Source organism: Tamandua tetradactyla, chromosome 9, assembly GCF_023851605.1.
Source record: "Tamandua tetradactyla isolate mTamTet1 chromosome 9, mTamTet1.pri, whole genome shotgun sequence".
Lineage (NCBI taxonomy): Eukaryota > Metazoa > Chordata > Mammalia > Pilosa > Myrmecophagidae > Tamandua > Tamandua tetradactyla.
Genome location: NC_135335.1, coordinates 80,257,665 through 80,277,594, shown reverse-complemented (window position 1 = coordinate 80,277,594; position 19,930 = coordinate 80,257,665).

Sequence of the window (19,930 nt, the reverse complement as noted above, 5' to 3'; positions counted from 1 at the left end):
TTTGCATGCCAGCAACATTTAACCAACATGACACCACCCTTCCATCCTCATATTTCCTGTGGTGTCTTCCATTGGCCAAAGTAAAGAAGAAGAAGCCGGAGGTGAAGGAACATGTTGATGCCTCACTTCCAAACCACAGAGCTAGAGGAAGAAGGTGATGTTATATCTGGGGTGAAGAACAGAAAATAATCAGCATGTGGGCCCAGACGGATAATTTAGGTATACACTCAGTAAATATTTATTGTACATCTACTATATGCTATGTACTTGCTGGGAACTGGGAAATACAACCATGAACAGAACATAGTTCTCAGTAATGGAGACAGAAAAAACCAATGACCCCCTCCCCGCACTTCATAATGTTTGGAATCTTAAGGCATTAAAACAGGCTGATGAAAACAAAAATAGAAAAGAAATTCACCATAACAGAAAAGACATTATAAGGTTTAAAATATTCATTCATAATAAAAATATATAGTGAGAGCTATTCTCTGTCCCAGTCTTCATCTGCCCCAAATGATAAAGCCTTGTAAAAATTATTCTGGACCTAAAAATTCCTATAAGTGAACAGCAAACCTAAGTTATATGAGGGGACATAGGGAATTGATTCATGCTTAATAAACCCTGCAATTAATAAAACCTTGTTCCTAAGCTACTCCCTCCTCTGGGGAACATCCAGTATTTTATAGCCCTTGTCTAAGAAGCCTTATAATTTTTCTGTATTAAAAAGAAGGGAATAAGTGTGTCAGTAGGGTGGTATTTTTTCTCCCTTTTCTGTAGCTTGGGTACTCTAACTGCCTCAATTTTTTTGCAGTACTATCTCTAGTGGCTGACCTTCTTATTTGATTTATCGCCTAAGGGGTAGCTTTACACTGCCTGTGCTATGCTACGGATTCTGGTGATCACAATTCTGTAATGGTTATTTTTTTTTAATTCATTAAAAGAAAATTAACTAAAATATTTCTATTTTTGAGAAAGAAATCTTTGTTATGTTTTTGTTTTTTTAATTTTTATTAGTGAAGTTGTAGGTTTACAGAAAAATCAGGCAGAAAATAGTGTTACCATAAATCCCTTCTATCATTAACACTTTGTGTTAATGTGTACTACATTTGTTACAATTAATGAAAGAATACTATTATAATTGTACTACAAACTATAATCTATGGCTTACATTAAGATTCAGGGTTTTTAGTTGTACAGTCCTACTGTTTTTTTTTCTTTTATTTGTATTCTAATAACATAGATATAACCTAAAATTCCCCCTTCTTAGCTACATTCAAATATATATTTCAGTGCTGTTAATTAGGCTTTGATTCTGTATTTGATAAAATCTTCTATGATGCATATCTAGACTGAGTCTAACATAGACAATAGTGACAGAAATTACCCATTTAATAATTGACTGTTTTCTTATCCCACTCTTCAATTGTCTAAAATGACTTGGCTGCCTATGTGCATATTGTGGATGATAGGATTGACTTTTGCAGGTTTACAATGCCATAGTATCTTTCAGACTGTTGCTTATCTAGCCCCCATTAGAATTGTCATTATGGCTGGCAGTAGAAGCAGAAGGTTACAGAGAATGCTTTTCCCAGTCAGGTTGGGAAAATACTCCCTCATAAAACACCTTAGTGTTTTATATTCCAGAAGCTCTTAGAGATGGAAGACAGTTCTAAGCTAGATGATGGGATCATCAAGTATAAAACCTCGAGACATGCTTGCATATATGTTTATACCCTGCAGAAGCCAGAAAAGTCCTTGAGGCTTTTGGAATTTAAGGGGGGTGTGGATGTCCATGTTTTCCTGGTACCGCTCTCATATCCTTTTTTTCCCTGCATATAGTCATTTCAGCAGCATTCATCCAGCTATGAAACTCAGACTCTGGCCCAACTGCCTCATAAGTACCCCTCATGCATAGTACCTGTAAAAATAGTAGAATCAGAGAGTTGTGGGAAGATAGGGCATTTATAATGGAAATAACTTCAAATTGAACCCCAGAACTTAAAATATTCTTTGGTGTCTCCATTTCCAGGGAATTTCCAGTGACCCTTCCCATCTAAGGACTCTTATCTTAGCCTCATGCCCACTTACTAGTTTCCATCTACGTATTTCCTTCTGCTCTCCTACAGCTAAGTGAAGAATTATTTAAATAACAGCATTTTTCACTTGGTTATGATGGAAATATACTGCCTGACAAGATAAGCAACATTTTGATTTCTCTGTCATCTTGTGAAACAGAGGGTAAATTCAGGTTACATAATGAGGTAACTGCAAATTTGGCAGCTGTGGGTCTTTGACATTACAAGTGCATTGCTTCATTTTGCGCTGATAATGGCATGTGGAACCCTGAGCACAGGTAATACCAGACCCAAATTGAAAGGGAAGGGATGGGAATGAGGAAGTGAAGGAGTGACACCACCTAAGCTAAATCACAGCTTTTGATGTATACAAGAAACTGTCATAGAAGCAAGAGAAAGCAAGTTGGGGGTAATGCACTGAAGGGGACCCACGGAAGGTGGGTGCGTCTGTGACTTTTGCTATTCAAAGTACGTATCAAATTGAGAAACACAGGTTGACTTCAAAGTCAATGGTCACATGCTTTTCGTAACCTATAACAGGGAGAAAACATGGAGCAGTGTTCATGCTTAGAGCTATTTTGATGTTATGAGTGAAAAAAAAATAAAACACAAAACAAAGAAAAGGAAGATACCTAGGAAGATAAAGAACCCATCATAGTCAAAGAGAGTAAATGGAAAAGTTAGGACACACTTCTGCCTTTTATGTTCTGATTCTCTTTCACCTTGATGTAGACATGAGTATTTTGTCTCATGGATCATTATGTCAGGCCGGAAAGGGTCAGAGTGTGTTCAAACCTGAAAAATATCCTCATGGCCCAGATTTCAAGGTGTGCCGGGATTTTCACTGTTGAGCTTGGAGATGCTCAAGCTTCACTGCTGCAAATGAAAACAATCAAGAAGGTACTCAAAAATCAGGCAATGAGAAGGGTCAGCTAAGGAAATCTGCTTGCAGGGCTCTGGTGCTAGTCTCAGGTGTGTTCTGAGAGTGTTCTAAACCTATTCAGCTGTCAAAGTCTCTGGCATAGTGATTATACCATTAGAAGGCTGCTGCATCACTGCCCAGGGTTAAGCACAACATGCTCTATTTGAAGAGATCATTACAGATACTTTTGGCCCACCACGCTCAGGGTAGAGTTTACACACTCATCAATAAAGATTGAGTTCCAATCAAATCTAAATCCTGGCCTTTGTTTCCTCTAAATTAGGAGTACATCTCTTTTGTATCTTCCTAACTGAATCAGGGATTTTAACTTATTTACTTTCAGAGACCATGGTCTATGAACGCAGATGCTCACCTAACTAAAAGCCTGGCGGACCACTTAGCAGAAAGCATTTTCCTACCCTAGTGCTTGCTTATAGGAATCCAGTAGGGCTTTGCTACCGCAGTGATGGCGGGCTGCTCTGAGCATTAAGAGGTTGTCTTCGCCTGTTGGGGAACATCTGCTCCTCACTCTGGTCATATGGTGGTACTCAGGAAACAGTTCTCACAGGCAGAAGCATATTTCATAAGATTCATATGATTTACAAACAAGAATTTTAAGTTCTAATTAGTACTTTCTGGGTGATTCATGCAATAGGAAGATTCTATTTGCATGTCAATGAAAACCTGCTGCCTTAGAAAACCAAGCTAAACTATGCAATTAATCTTTGCACATAAGAAAGAATTTATTTTTCTTATTTGCAGTCCTCAGGAAACAGATTCTGACAACCACAGTATCTTAGATATTTAAAACATCCATGAATATTGCACTGCCAAGTTTCAGGTTTGGTATGTGTCATCAAGAGAAAAAAAAATCTAGTCCTCAGAAAGTGCCTTTTTCTTAACTATAGTAGTCCTGCTTTTCCTCCTCCTTCTTCTCCTCCCATCCTTCTTTTTCCTCCAGTTTTCTTCCTTTTTCCTTTTCTGTCTGCTTTCCCTTTTGTTCAGCTCTTTCGTCTTCAGCATTGTAGCTTTATTTTAGAAATATTTATGACCATGTCTGGTTGTGTGTTGTAACTCTGATTTTGTAACTTTCACACTAGAGTCACTTACTTTACAACTGTGAAATTATTACTTATAGAAACAGTTTATTCTAAAGTGCTTTCAAATTTTAAATGATAATTGGATTCCTAACTTTTATACCTTAAGCTATTTTTTAAAATGTTGCTAACTTTGTCCAGTAAGGTGGTATAGTGAAAAGGATCAAAAAAGCAATCTCTTTTGGAGAGCCAGGACCATCTTTCCCATTTTTGGTGTTGTTGGTGCCCAGCACCCACCAACATGGGCATGGGCATATGATTCAAAATGGGCAGGAGTGGACGCTTTCCTTTCCCATGGCCACAGAGATTGGTTCATATATATATATATATATATATATATATATATATATATGATCTAAAATGGGATAATCAGAGTTTTCTCTGGGATTTTTGCTGGAGCTCTCAGGAGAGTTACCTCAGTAAAGCATGCAGTGGTTATCCTGCTCCTCTACAGAGATAGTCTTTCTAAGAGTGAAATTAAACAGAGGAATTTAACATTCTGGAGTTGCAGGAGAGTGAGAATGAAAGACTAAGAGGGCTGATGTCAATGTTTTCATTTCAGAGATTTACACATGGCAGGTCTTTTCCAGATAAATATGAAATGAATAAAGGAAAAGGATGAATTTATGGGAGAAAGAGCAACCAAATCAAATTCTGGAAGGAAAAATGGAGCATGGCACACCTGAGAAATCCAAAGAAGGTTAGAATGGCTGGAGACTCCGGATGTTGGCTGGTCAGTGGCAGGAGATGAGCTGGGGTCATAGTAAAGAGCCTGATCACAAAAGGCTTTGATTACCATGTTAAGGCATTTGGATTAGATCCAAAAGGAATTTAAATAGACATCTAACCACGGTCAAATTTGCCTAGGGCTAGACTGTTTTGTGTAAATAAGATGTAAAGTTGGAAAGATTTTTAACATTGTTCCTAGTTTCCATTCAGAAGCATCTAACCAATAATAAGAAAATTTGAAGGTCCAAATCTAACCTTTAAAAATCAATTTTTAAGAATCTATAGGTTCATCTTGTCATTTATAATATTATTAAACAGCACGGAGATATTACTTTGAATATATTGATTTGATCTTAGACATTCCTGTTATATTAAACAAAGCTAACTTAGAATATAAAAAGCACTACAATTGCTGAAGACTGAATCAGTATAAATAACTAGAGTTAGAAAATAGATGAGTTAACTTTAAAGTGCAGTAATAAAATTGGAAGTGAATTGGCTCTATTGCTCAAAATCAAAGAACTTATACAGAAATCAAGTGAGCCATCATTGTTGCCAAAATATTTTGTAAGTTCATAGTCAATTACTGTGTCTTATAATACTCAAAAATTTTTATAGATCCACTGTTTTTCTTAAGAAAATGCAAGCTGTAACACCTATATATTGTGTTCTTAGTGCTGAATGTTTCTTTCATATTAAGATTCAGCGCTGAGGACGTCTAGAGCTACATCCCTCTGTAAATTATACACTTAAACTTAATCCATTCCTGTGGCTGTGAATTCACTGTATGCAGAATTTTTGATGAGGTTACCTCAATTAAGGTGTGGCCTGCCTCAGTCAGGATGGGTTTTAATCCTACTGGAGTCCTTTATAAGTAGTATGAAATTCAGATGTAGAGAAAAAGCTCCAGAGGAAGCAGTCAGAAGCTGAAAGTCAACAGAATCTCGGAGACAAGGGAGAGGCCAGGAGAGGCCACTATGGCACTGCCATGTAACAGAGGAGCCCGGGACCAAGCATCACTAGCTACCAGCCCCAGAATGCCAGTCTTCAGGAAGAAAGCATCACCTTGATGGCACCTTGATATGAATTTCTTCTAACCTCAAAGCATGAGCTGACAAATTTGTATTGTTTAAGCCAACCCATTGCATAGTATTTGCTTTTGCAGCTAGGAAACTAAAACAAGCACTTATCAACTTGCAAATTTCTTTGCTACCTGTCATGCTTAGGTAGAAATAGATATGCCATTAATATCCCTATGATATAGACTCTGAAGCTTATTTTACTGATGGGAAAACTAAGACTCAAAGAGAATTGTAGTGACTTGCTAAAGGGCTCACAGAGAAGCTGGCAAAGTTGAGATTTGAATCCAAGCCTGATTCTAAAACCCAAGCTATTTGCTTTGGAATACTGTATCCCTTGCTTTTCAAGGGCACATAACCGCTAACCCAAGGCAGCCAGCCTGCACGGTCATGATTGGGTGGCTAGTCATGGGTTTGCACTATGGATGACTGGGGTCAGTCTGGTGGAGTCTGGCTTGCATTCACCTTCTGCAGGTTAGCTTTGTCATCAGACCTTCATTGCATTTCCTCTGGTACTTCAATTCCCTGAAGAGAAGGTAATTTTCCCTTTGTTCTATTATCCTTGATTCTTTTACGTCTCTTACCCCTCCTTGCCATTCGAGTGAAGGTTGATATCTCTTTGCAGTAGTAACATAACTACATACCCATTTCAGGGGTATAAGTCTATTTCTTCCAATAGGCTGATTATCAAGTATTGCTACTTTCTATGCAATTTGAAATATTTCCACTGTTTGACCTCCCCCAGTGGACTCGCTTAGATAAGAATGCCAGCCCAAAGCAAAATGAGGCTTTTATGTGTTGCATTTTAAACTAATGTGCATTCCTGCAGGGATCAGTACTAAGCCTCACTGAGAGTGAATTAAGTTTAGGGATTTTGCTGTATTTTGCTCATGTTGATGCCTAGCCTAGCTAACCCCTACTCATTTTTGTACTCCTAAGCTTACGTGCCTCCTCTCTTCCAAACCTTTCCAGAGACCATGAATGTTGATTTAAGTTTCTTTCCAATTAAGTTTCCTCTTCTATCAAAGTGGTTTCCATATTGCTTTGCAAATGTTTATTTCCCACATGAAGGCAGCAGGGCTTTAGAGGGGAGAGCCTGTATTTTCATCATTCCTATCTTCAGATCCACCTACAGGATCCCTACAAGAGTATGTGGTAAACGAATACTTGTCCAGTTCAAAACGGACCGAGTGAATGAATACAACAAACCTTTGAAATAATGAAAATACAAATCCAGGTCTTATGTATGTAGGCATTTCCTATGAATGACTTAAATTTTCAATTTTTAAAAGTATTAGAAGAGTCTCTTAATAGATGCATAGTTATCTCACTTGGTAGTACCTATTTAATGAAAGAAGGTAGAGAAAAATAAACTAGTATTTATCAAGTACCATGTGCTAAGATTCACTAAGACTAACTTTTACACATCTGATTCTATCTAATCTTTAAAGCACTTCCGTAATGTGAAGGTATTTGTCCTTATTTTGTGGATGGGTAGATTAGGTCTTAAAACTATAACATTTAGTAAATGGTAAAAATGGGACACAATCCTGAGAATCTCAAGACAGGACTTGAAAGTCAAGTAGATTTAAACCTTAATGCCCTACCCACAATTAACATGTTTAAACTTTGGGCAAGTATTTACTCCATTTTAGATTCTTTTGTGTGTCTGTGCATCTGTGTGTGTGTGTATGTACCATAAAGCTAAGAGTGCCTGAATCATAAGTTAGGATAAATGATATGATATACATAAAGTACCTAGCAAAATTTCAGGTGTTAATAGACTGGATGGTGATTATTCAGCTTTCATAGTCCAATAATTACTGAATCTAAAGTCTTCTCTCTTCTCGCTGAACTATGCTTCCATTAGAACAAGCAAATCCCTGCCATGTTGTGTGTATCAATGAACAATCTGGGTCTTAGCCAGTTGCCAAGTAGAGAGAGGAAAGCCCTGAAACCTTCCCCAAGGAAATTTACTTCTAAAATATTCCTTGAGGAATGGAAAAAGTCTCAAGTAGGTCTGGAAATGAGGTTCAGTCTGGACTTTGTCCAGAAAGACCTCGGAGGGACACTTGCACTGACCACAGTAAATTCTTATCCATTTCAACCGGATACATAGGACATTTGACTACATTGGCTCATGTTTGAGTTGTCCTCAGTGTGGTCTCTGGGTGTTTGGAACTGTTTGAAGTATTTTCCCTCTCCCCAGAGAAGAAGGGACCAACAAGGAACCATTTAAGCTTTTTTCAGGCATAAGTAGTTACTCCATCATCCTCCTAGTTCAAAACTGGCACTAATATAAAGATTAAGGATGGCTTTACGCAACTTTTGTTACATAAACTTCTGTTACATAAACTCCTGATTATTGGAGGGTGTTATAAGTTTAATTTTGTCTCCCCAAAAGATATATATTCACATCCTAATCCCAAGTCCCATGAATATGACCTTATTTGGAATTAAGGTTTTTGAAGATATGATTAATTAAGATGAGTCTTAACTGAAAATGGGCACTGTTGCAATATAACTGGGTTTCCTTATAAGAAAAGGGAATTGTCGCTACACAGATCGATATAAGGGAGGGCATCATGTGACGATGGGGGCGGAGATTGAAGTGCAGCTGCTGAAAGGAATGCCTGGGATGGCTGGCGACCACCAAAAGCCAAGACAAATTCTCCCCTGCAGATTTCAGAAGGAGAGTGATCCTGCAGAAGTCCTTAATTTTGGACTTCTCGCCTCTAGACCTGTGTGACAACAAATTCAGTTGTTTTAAGCCACAAAGTTAACTCTGTTACAACTATCCTGGGAAACTAAAACAAGGGATAAAGACCAAGCGCTGAGCTTGGATTTTCCTCTTCTATTACTTTAACTTCCCCCATCCACAAGGCACCAGCCCACTCACTCATCAAGGTAATCCACCAAAAAGAAAAGAGGGGAAAAAAAAAATCTTACCTAGGACATATGACATGGAAATACTGCCTACGTGTGGCAAAAGTTAAAAAAAAATGTAACTAATAATAAAGTCTTTTTTTTTTTAATTGGAGGAGATTCATCAGACAAAGTTAAGGGGAAAAATCAAGGAAGATAAAAATATTTCTCTGTCTGTAGGGCCTGTCAAGGCATTGTGCTTATAGATGCTGCATTAATTGCCTAAAGCGTGCCCCCGCGCTTCTGAAGGCAGGAGAAGCTTTCAGACCAAGTGGAGCGGCGCTTCACAGTTCCTCTTAACGAAGTCGGTGTGAGCTTTCAGAATAAAAATGCCTCAAAGGAAGTGGAATGGAATGAGAATCAGGTTCACTAAAAATGATAAAAACCATACGGATAAAGTAAAAGAAATTTTACCTTAAAGCGTTGACAGGGATTGTCTGGGCTCCTTGGGGCGCTGAGCCCTATGTCAGCAGCATTCCTGGAGAATTTCCTTTCTGCAGCTAGGCTTTTCTAAAGCTGCCATGACTTGAATCAAAGAAGCTTGTGAAAACAGAAGTTGCCGAGCTTTTAGGGCACCCCCTGCAAATGAAATTAACTTTAGATCATGGCAAACAATGTTTTGTCCGTGGAACACAATTCATGAACTTCAGATGAGCTAATATACTCTATTTTATTCATTAAGTAGATGTGGTGGGTCTAGGAATTAGTGTAAAAAGAAATAAAACACTTTGAGGCTATATATTTTTAAAATTTCTTATTTCATTGCTGAAATCTTGCACTGCTTTTATTGAAGATTTGGCTCCATTAGTAATGATTTTTACTCTTACCTAAAATTCTTTTATTCAATTGTTATAATATTTCTGTTGTATGCAAAGGTTTTTCTTTTTTCTTTTTAAAATCCAATCTTACCTGTGATTAGTCCTGCCCTACTTTACTATGTCACCTTCAAAAAAGTGATAAAGCCTGATTTTCATCCAAAAATAGACATTATTTGAGTCTCGTTGTTCTATAGCTGTGGTGTCATTAGGGACTTTTGTGGCAGTGCAGATTCTAAGAAGAAATATGTCATTCCGTTCTGAGGTCACCCTAGTCTATGGAGAAAAGAGCAAACTGGTGGTGAAACACCCTACAACATAATATCTCTATTTCAGCTCTCAGAAAGCTCACTGAAATTAAAAGACACCAGCAACAATTTTTTCCTACTAAACTAGGGCTATAGCTATATGACCTAGATTATCAGACCATGAAAAGTGGATATGAGTCTCCTGCAAAGTAAAATCATAAAGTCTTGGGGCTAAAAAGAAGCTTAACAGCTTGCTATTGCATCTCTCTTCCCAATTCTTGCATCCTGGCTTCAACAGCTCCTCCAGCTGGTTTTCTAGTCTGTTTTGGACACATTCTGTAATAAGAAATCTACTACACATAGAGTATGAGAGCTTTGAAGGCATGGACAGTTTTTTGTTTACATTGTTTGATTGTTTTTATTGTTATTCCTGAGTCTAAACAGTGCCTTTTAAAACTTCACTAAAAGTTTGCTGAATAAATGAATGAATGAATGAATGAATGAATGAATGGCCATTCTAAACTACTCTTAGCAGAACTGCATGGCATGGTGATTGTAGCATAAAAAATGTACAGCCTACCTGCTTTCCACTCCTTCCCTCTCCATCCCTTCTTTGTCCCTCCCTCCTCCTTTCATCTATGACAGGTATAAAAATCACCTGTGCTAGAAATGTGACAACAAGAATCTAACACTTTGCTCTTTGTACAGCAAACTTTACTTCTTAACTTGTTCTTGCCATAGCCAATTTAAAGGAGACAACATAGAATATAATTTAAAAGTTTACTATTGTGCTGGTTTGAAAAGATGTATGTACCCTAGAAAAACCATGTTTTAATCTTAATTCCATTTTGTAAAGGCAGCCATTTCTTCTAATCCCTATTCAGTATTGAATTTTTGAAACTGTTATTAGATCATCACCCTGGAGATGTGATTTAATCAAGAGTGGTTGTTAAACTGGATTAGCTGGAGGCGTGTCTCCTCCCATTTGGGTGGTCTTGATTAGTCACTGGAGTCCTATAAAAAAGGAAATGTTTTGGAGAATGAGAGATTTCTGAGAGAGCAGAGAATGACATAGCCATGAGAAGCAGAGCGTCTACCAATCAGCGACCTTTGGAGATGAAGAAGGAAAATGTCTCCTGGGGAGCTTCATGAAAGGAAGTCAGGAGAGAAAGCTAGCAGATGACTCCATGTTTGCCATGTGCCCTTCCAGCTGAGAGAGAAACCCTGACCCTGTTGGCTATGTGCCTTCTCACTTGAAAGACCCTGAACTTCATCGGCCTTCTTGAACCAAGGTATCTTTCCCCAGATACCTTAGATTGGACATTTCTATAGATTTGTTTTAATTGGGACATTTTGTCGGCCCTAGAACTGTAAACTAGCAACTTATTAAATTCCCCTTTTTTAAAAGTCATTTTGTTTCTGATATATTGCATTCTGGCAGCTAGCAAACTAGAACAACAATTTATAATGTTATGTGAATATTTTATTTAAAAATGTTATATGTCTCAGTTTTTCTGTCTGTAAATTGGATATAATAATTTCACCTATCTGAGATGGTTGATTATATAAACAGTCAATATCATATTATGTATAAAGTACTTCAGAACAGTGTCTGCCATATAATAAATGTTCCATAAACATTTAAAAAGTTATGGCTTACAAAATAGCACTTTCTATGTTTATTCATCTTTGACAATTCTCCCTATCTTTTACTGCATAACAAACCAAACATAATTGCCTCTCATTTTTTCTGTGCATTGATTGAACACAGCTGTATGATTCCACTTGGGTTTCTTACAGGTATTTTCCATCAGTTAGGAGGTGGGGCTGGAGGCATCTGAATATTTGCCTGGATTGTGTGTTCAAGGGGACTTCCATCCATGGCTGGCAGTCAAAACCAGCTGTTGGCTAGGAGCTCAGCTGGGATGGTGAAACAGAATTTCTCTCCACGTGGCCAACAAATGGCCTCTTCGTGTGGGTTGAGCTTCTGACAACATGGCAGCTGGGTTCTGAGGGGACGCATCCAGAGAGTGAGCATTACAAGAGACCCAAAGGAAGCTGCAAGGCATTTTATAAGATAGCCTCAGAAGTTACAAGGCACAACTTCTGTCATATATTAGTGTTCTCCCATTAGTCATAGGGCCTGCCCAGATTCAGTCGGGTGGAGAAATAGATTCCATTTCTTGAGTGGAGATTGGCAGGTTTATGTTGCCTAAGAGCATATGGGATGGGAGAAATTGTTGCCACCATCTTTAGAAAATTTGGCCAGCCACATCGATTATCTTAAGTTTTCTTCCTTATATTTGAGATTAAATTCATTTACCTATTATTTCTTTCCTGAAATATTTAATGCCATACAGAAAAGTTTAAACCTTCAAGCCCTCTTTTTTATTTCTGGTAGGCTTTCAAAAGTTTGAATATCATTAAGGTGACTTTAGTGAATATTTCTGTGGATAAATATAAATTGATGCTTCTATTTTTCTATAGAAAGGCATAGCTTAAAAATTGCTTCATCTTGTTCTTAATCTTAGAGAATGAAAGTGTGACTGAAGTAGGCCAAAGAAGTGGTTACAAGTAACAAATCAATCATGGTTAGTTTCCTTAGATTTGATTAAATAGACAAGCCGGCCATTCATTTCACTCTCTTACTTTCACATCATCCAACAGAAAGAGATATGAAGTAAAATCATTCATGCTGTGTGTTATTTAGTTATTCATACCCATATCTCTAGCTTATTACAGTCTTGCTCTACCAATAAATAATATTTTATAGTCCTCTATAGTTTACACAGCATTTTCATACACACTACCTCATTTGATCTTTTAATACAAGCTACGCTGCCTAGTATATGCTATTTCTGTCTTCTGATGAACGTATCGAAGTTCAGAGAGGTTAAGATATTTTTCCAACAAGGAAGTAAGGACTTTAGTTAATGTGTATACATTTCTTTACGTTCAGAAATACAAATTCAATTATCATATTTATGATACTTTCAATTGTAGTGTTCAAAACTGGTAGTAGATGCAATACTGATTCCTAAAATCCTTCCACTTGGCCAATACCAGTATAGTACCTAGAAAAACTATGATGATTTCCCCATATTCCCTTATATCTAGGTGTTATCATGTAACATTTTTCTGGCCAATGAGACCTGAATGGAAGACTTCTGGGAGGATTCTAGAATGACATTTTTTCTTTGGTGAAAAGAAAATATAAGGCTGGTACTTCCACTTGCATTTTCTTCCCACCTTGACTATAATTAAAATGGCTGCAATTGTACCATTTTGTAGTTACCATGAGGAAAAAGACATGAAAATCACAGTGATGCTGATTCTGACATTGTTGAGTTAATGACAGTAATCAATTTCCTCCAGACTTCTTACTAGACAAACAAATACACATTTATTAAACAAATGAGGTCTTATTTGCTTAAGCTGCTAACAGCTGGTTATTGTTATCAGCAGCAGCATGCATTTTTGAGCAACGTAGCCCCCTCCCTTCTTCCTTCCCTTCCTTTTTTCTTTCCTTCCTTTCTTCCATCCATCCATCCATCCATCCATCCATTCATCCATCCATCATTCCTTCTTCCCTTCTTGCCTGCCTTCCTTCCTACCACTCTCCCTCCCACTTTTCCTTCCTTCATCCCTTCCTCCCTTTCTTTTTCAGTCAGTGATGAGTATAGGAGGGTGTAAGTGATATCAAAGAAGGGATAAGCCATATGGGAGGAGTTTGACATTTCTAATAGGTGTCAGTGACCTTTAACTTTTAGGAAAAGAAAGCCACAGAAACAAAGCAATGAGAATATTAAACCACTGAGCCTGCAAATATAGCAAAAATACTATTTATCGTCTTATCTCATTAACTCAATACAAGTAATTAATATGTCAGTCGGAAGAATAGACACCCAAAGAAATGTCAGCCCTTTCCAGTAGGGATGTTAGGATGTCAGTAGACGCACAGCTCACACAGCTCTGGATGGGACAGCATTTTACTTATGTAGAGAAGAAACAAAGCAAGGTCAGCTTCGCTACCAGGCAGTGGCTCCCCATAGCCAGCAGGTCTCAATCTCCGATGGTTGCAGGGAGATATTCTTACATAGCACCCCTGTCTTATGTTCCTGTGCTGCCACAGTGGGGGAACCCTGCTCCCTCCCTGCTGGGGACAGATATACCACAAGACTGTTGAGCTGGATGTTGCAAAACATCCCACTAGAGTCAGACTGTCTTCAATGAAAATCTACCTATGCTCAGAGCAATAGAGGAAGGACTATACCAGATCCTGTAACTACTAGAGGATTGTGTTGTGTCTTTTTTTTTTTTTTTAACATGGGCAGGCACCAGGAATCGAACCTGGGTCCTCTGGCATGGCAGGCAAGTGTTTTTGCCTGCTGAGCCACCGTGGCCTACCCTTGTGTTGTGTCTCTCCAAGACAACACACCTGGTCTTGAGCACAGGATATATTTGTGGGTCCCACAGAAAGGTGACAGATAGTGCTAAGACTGTCTCCTACTACGTAATATATTTACAGTTTAGAAATAAAAATTGGCCATATGTTAGCCGCAAAATTTGGAGGTACTTTTCTTGTATTTGAGAAGGTAAACAATGAACAACTAATTCTTTACACTGTATCAAATAAACCATACTATGGTATCTGACATATTAAAGTGCATTAAAAACCAAGTATTATTAATTTAATTAACAGCACTGGAATATATGTCTGAATGTGGTGCAAAGGGAAAATGTTAGATTGCATATATGATATTAGAATAAAAATGTTTTAAAAAGTCCATAGGACTGCACAACCCACAAGTGAACCTTAAGTTAAATCATGGTCTGCAGTTAATATTACAATTATAAATGTGATGTCATCAATTGTAACAAATGTATTCCACTAAGATGGCGTGTTGATAATAGGGTGGTATATGGAACTTCTGTACTTTATACATGATTGTTCTATAAACACACAATACCACTAATAAAAATTTTTTTTAAAAAAGCCAAGCAAAAGCCAAATGTAAGAATGTGTCTAGTAAAGATTAATAATTTATTCATCTCAATCACATCTCTCTTCATTACCTCCTTTCTTTTCTATGCTTCAAGTTAGGACACACAAAATGTCTTCCTGGAACTTGCATGCTCTGTTCCCTCTGCTGGGAACATACTTGCTCTCTTCATTGGCTTGCTTCATTCATCTTGCAAATCTCAAGTAAGACTATACTTCCCCTGTAAAGACTTTCTTGATATATAATGTTTGTTGCCTTTCCCATATGCTTTAATGGGACCTTGTCTTTGCTGAATCATAATCCGTAGTTATTTATATACTTATAAACGTCCTTGCTAAATTTCAGATCCAATGAGGGTAGAAATACCTTTCATCTTTGTTTCCTTAGAACTTTACTTGGTACATGGCAGTACTCAAAATTTGTTGAATAATTGATAAAATCAATTTACTCACCCCTTTTATAGTCCTACAGTTTGTTTAAACATAAGTAAACTCATTAATCAGTTGAAAGAATAAGTCTACATCTTTCAGCTCACCTGTATCGTCTTATTTTTGTCATCATGACATAAAGAAGTAATCCTCTCTTTTGAAGGTTTCCACTTTTTATATTCAATACATGCTCTTGTCTAATTTTTCCAATTTCTTCTTTGACATTCTTTATATGCCAGACAACTATCAGTGTTCTCATGTGCCAATTTTTGTTTGCCAATTGTGAATGTTCAAAGCCAGACTAATTTCCCCCTAACATTTACTGCATTACTCTATCTAAAAGATCAAAGAAAAACACTATGCTTGACGTGATTTATTTTTGACAAATATGTGTAGCCTGTTTTAATATATGAAAACATTTTTCATCAGTTTCCTGAGGGGGAGAATTATGTCTCTGTGGATTATGTTCTCATTGTAACAAAGCATTACTCTTTCCAATTTTGTTTTGTTTGGTTACCTACTATCTCAAAAGAATTCATATTCTTAAGTATAAATGTTCCCGAGATGGAAATCACAATACATAAAACAGGTGGTTCTAAACTTCTAACACATTGGAGCTATTTAAACCTAATTTTAAATCAGTTCTTGGGTTTTTCTTTGCAGGACTTTTACAAGATCTACATAAAGTTAACTAATAGTCTAATTGATACTTTAAAGTGCGATTCTTTATAGTTCACCTTCTCCTTTGTTCACCTTTCAAATTAGCTACTTGATCTATATTTTCCTTTGGCATCCTATTTTCCAATTCATTTATATAATTATTTTCATTTTCTTTGGGTGGGTTCTTTTATGTTATGGCATTCTTGACATTACCCTTTTTCATTCACATAATTTTCTCATGCCATCTAGAGTAATTGTGACTTTTTGAAATTTTTCAGCTCTTAGAATAATTTAAAATTGAAATCAGTTTGTCTGCTGTTGTTTTTTTTTTCTCCGCACATATTTTAGGATAAGAGTGGACTATTCTCCTGTTCTCCTCTCCCCCTTTGCAAAAATACACCAGGCTCCAATGGGTTGCTCAAGCAACCACAAGAAAAAGATCACTAAATCCTCTCTAATGTACTCCTTCGATATCTCTTATATTAATTCGCTTCTCTCTTACCCCACTGTTATGGTCCGGTGCTTACTTACTTTAATAGGAAGATACCTTGATCATTCCTTTCTTTAGCCTGGCCCGCACCCATCCACCTTCACCTGAGGAATCTTTCCAAATGCAAATCTCATCAGATTAGTCCTCTGCCAGAAATCCTACAGCTATTTCTACTGCTCTGGGGAAACTTTAAAGTTCTTAGACTCTAGCCCTCCAGAACTTCTTCCACATGCCAAACAAGTCTTATTCTCTTGACTCTCGAACTTTTGCATATAATTGTTTCTTTAGGTGGAAAACCCACTTCCCTGCCTTTCTGCCTCACACTTTCTGATTCTTTCCAAGGCTAAAACTCGCCCTTCACATTTCAACTACAAAATGCCTTTGAAGCCCAAACTTTCTCTGTCTTCTCTCTGATCCAGAAGAGAAGAAATCTGGTCCCAGTCCACATTTTCCCATTGAGTCTTCTACTTCTCTTCCCCTCTAGTTGTCTCTTGGTTATGACTAGTATTTCATTGGAAATTCTGTGAGATTACATTGTTTATCTTCTTTTTTTTATTGCTTTGTCTTGTGATTCAGAGAATGTGGTCATTATTTTTAAAATAAATGAATTCATAAAAGTTACTTACTGCATGGTTTTGGTGTTCTCTTTTTTTTTCACTTGGGAACATCATTCAGAGAGAAGCTATTACTTTTGAAAAATAGAATACTGAAAATTTTTTTTCCTAACAATGTTATGGGCTTTCAAAATTATTAATTTGAAATTCATATTTTTAACTATTTTCTTACTTCTCTTTTAGTATTTCAAACTCCACAATCATATGATCACCATCTTTCAAATTGTCTTTCTTGAGAAAAAAAGAGTCACTGTGTGATTTTTATGTGCACTGTCAGTGACCTCAAAATGTTACTTCATTATGTGTGACTTATAGTGCCTTTGATTTATTTAATTGCAAATGTACTACTGTGTGGTTTCTGAGTCTGGTAATACAATGCTTTTGGACCACAGGGAGGCAGAGAGAAGTTTCACAATTACTTGTCATTTCTATTAATTAATAATTGGTTTAATTCTCCCTAGTAAAGATGCAATACCCCTTTAATTATACTAAGATCCTTCTATTATGAAGTGAAAATAAGGTAAAGAGCTGTGGCATGCAGTTTTACAGATAAAGCTTTGCATAAAAAGGCTGAGAAAATTGGTAAATGGTGCTTTGTCAGCACATGAAATGAATACTAACTCTGTAATCCGAGAGAATATATTTTATGATGGGAAAGTAAGATTAAACAAATGCTTCTTCAAATTCAAGTTTTTCTGGACTTGAGAGTTCCAGGGAGAGGGACCAAAAGAAGTCCGTTTAAATAACACAGTATTAAAGACAATTTCTGCCCACTTTGTCAAAGTTATATTTTATTCCTGAAATCTCATAATACAAAAGATCAAATAAAATAATTTGTGTAAACTAACCATATTATGCTAAAGAAGGAAATTCTCATTCAGGAGAATCTTTTTAACAGATTCAAATCTTTCATCACAGGAAGATGAATTTGAATTCACTGAATGCGTATACACTTGCTAATAGCATTAACAGATGAATGAAAAAGTATTAGGACAGTGAATTCAAATGTCTAACCAAGAAGTAGCATCTTCAGCTAGTTTGGAAGGAAACTTGTCTACTTGTCTCTTCAAACTCCTTTATCCAACTAACTAACCCTTCTCTAACTTCTGGCTCTAGTCTTTTAGTCCTTACTCATCTACCAACCTCTGCTTAGGGTTACTCATCATTTCCATGTAATAGACACCTATTTAGATATCATGTATTCGAATATTTTCTGTTCTGCAAGAGAAGGCCCTAGGAAGCCATGTTTCAGCTCTGTAGCCCTGCTCACCTTCCCCCATGGCCATAGTGTGTCTGCTCTGTTGAACTACTCAGTACTGTCATTGTGTATAATAGGTGCTCACTTTTGAATGAATGTATACATGAATGATTGAGAACCTGGCTCAAGCTGGACTAATTAAATCCTCACCTTTGAGAATTGCAACTGGGAAAGGTATTAGGAATTGGTGGCTGAGTCACATTAATAGTAGAGTTCAAGAGGGAAACATTTTCAAGTTCCTGATGCTGTGCTATTTATATCTATTCAGGTTTCTTTCCCACTGAAACGTGTTTGCACAGCTCCGCTTTAGAATACTAAATACTCCAGTATATATCTATTAATCTCTATTAAATAAGTTAGTCTTACTTGCAACCATTAATTCATGCACTCAACTGAACCATCACAATCATATTATGAAAGGGCATTCAAGAGAATGTATTATGGTGTATCTGATCATTTAATTTGTGCTCTCATTATGGACTGAAAGTTATGTCCCTTTTTTATCTTTTCTATGTTACAGAGGGATTTTGGTTCTCTGTTTATTTCTTGTGTCATTTTTGTTGAAGGGAAGTCTATTATAATAAGTGGTCTGACTAAAATAAACAAAATCACCAAGGAAAAAAATTATTATATTTCTCACCTACAAATGTATTGCTTCTTTCTCTTCCTCCTCTTCCATTAGCCACATGGCTAGTGGTTCTGGCTTATTGGCCAAACATCTTATGTGCATAATCTTATGTGTAAAATCTTTCCCTTTGGAATTTCTTGCACTTAAATATGAAAATATTAAACAATCTCTAATTTTCAGGGTTTTTTCCCTTTCTTTTATGTTCCTTTATATCAAAACATTGTATTCACTTTGACTAATTCCGTTTTTTTAATGATTCAAGGATTTATTGTCACACCTGTAAAACATATTGCTAATTGCATTAGCAAAGGATCAGTGTAAAAACACTCCACAGTTCTGCAATTGTCAATTTAAAAATTTTTGTCCTAGTGGTTCAAAGGTCCAACATTGTGTTCTTGCTAGTCTGTAGGATGCACAGAACCTTGTCAGCATGAGCACTGAGCTTACAGAACCTCACAGACCCAAGGAACTTTCTTAGGAAAAGCAACAGAGGAAGCACGTGTCCGTGAAGGTAAGGCAAAGGGCAGGGTCAGTATTAGTCAAGTTACAGTGTTGGTCAGCTGGCAAGACAGTGATGTGAAAAGGGGTCAGAGTTTAAGAAGACCTAAAATATATCCATATATATTTTAAAAAAAAGTGTAAACTGCAACACATGATTTTCACACCTATTATGAAGGAAACACAAATTAGGTATGAATAAAGTTACATGAAAATAGAGGAATGCACTTTTACTAATCTACAAAATGAACATTTAACACATGTCAGAAAGAGTTTATAATACAAGGAGACATATTGCTTGTCAAGAAAAAGTTCTATAAGGAAAGCACTTACTAAGTTCAAGTTACCAACTGTGGGAATGACCACTTCAAAGAGGAATTAAATGACCAGTTTTGGGAGAGATGGCAGGTGCACGAGAAAGGAAAAGCTTAATATGAACAATTGCTAATAATACCAAC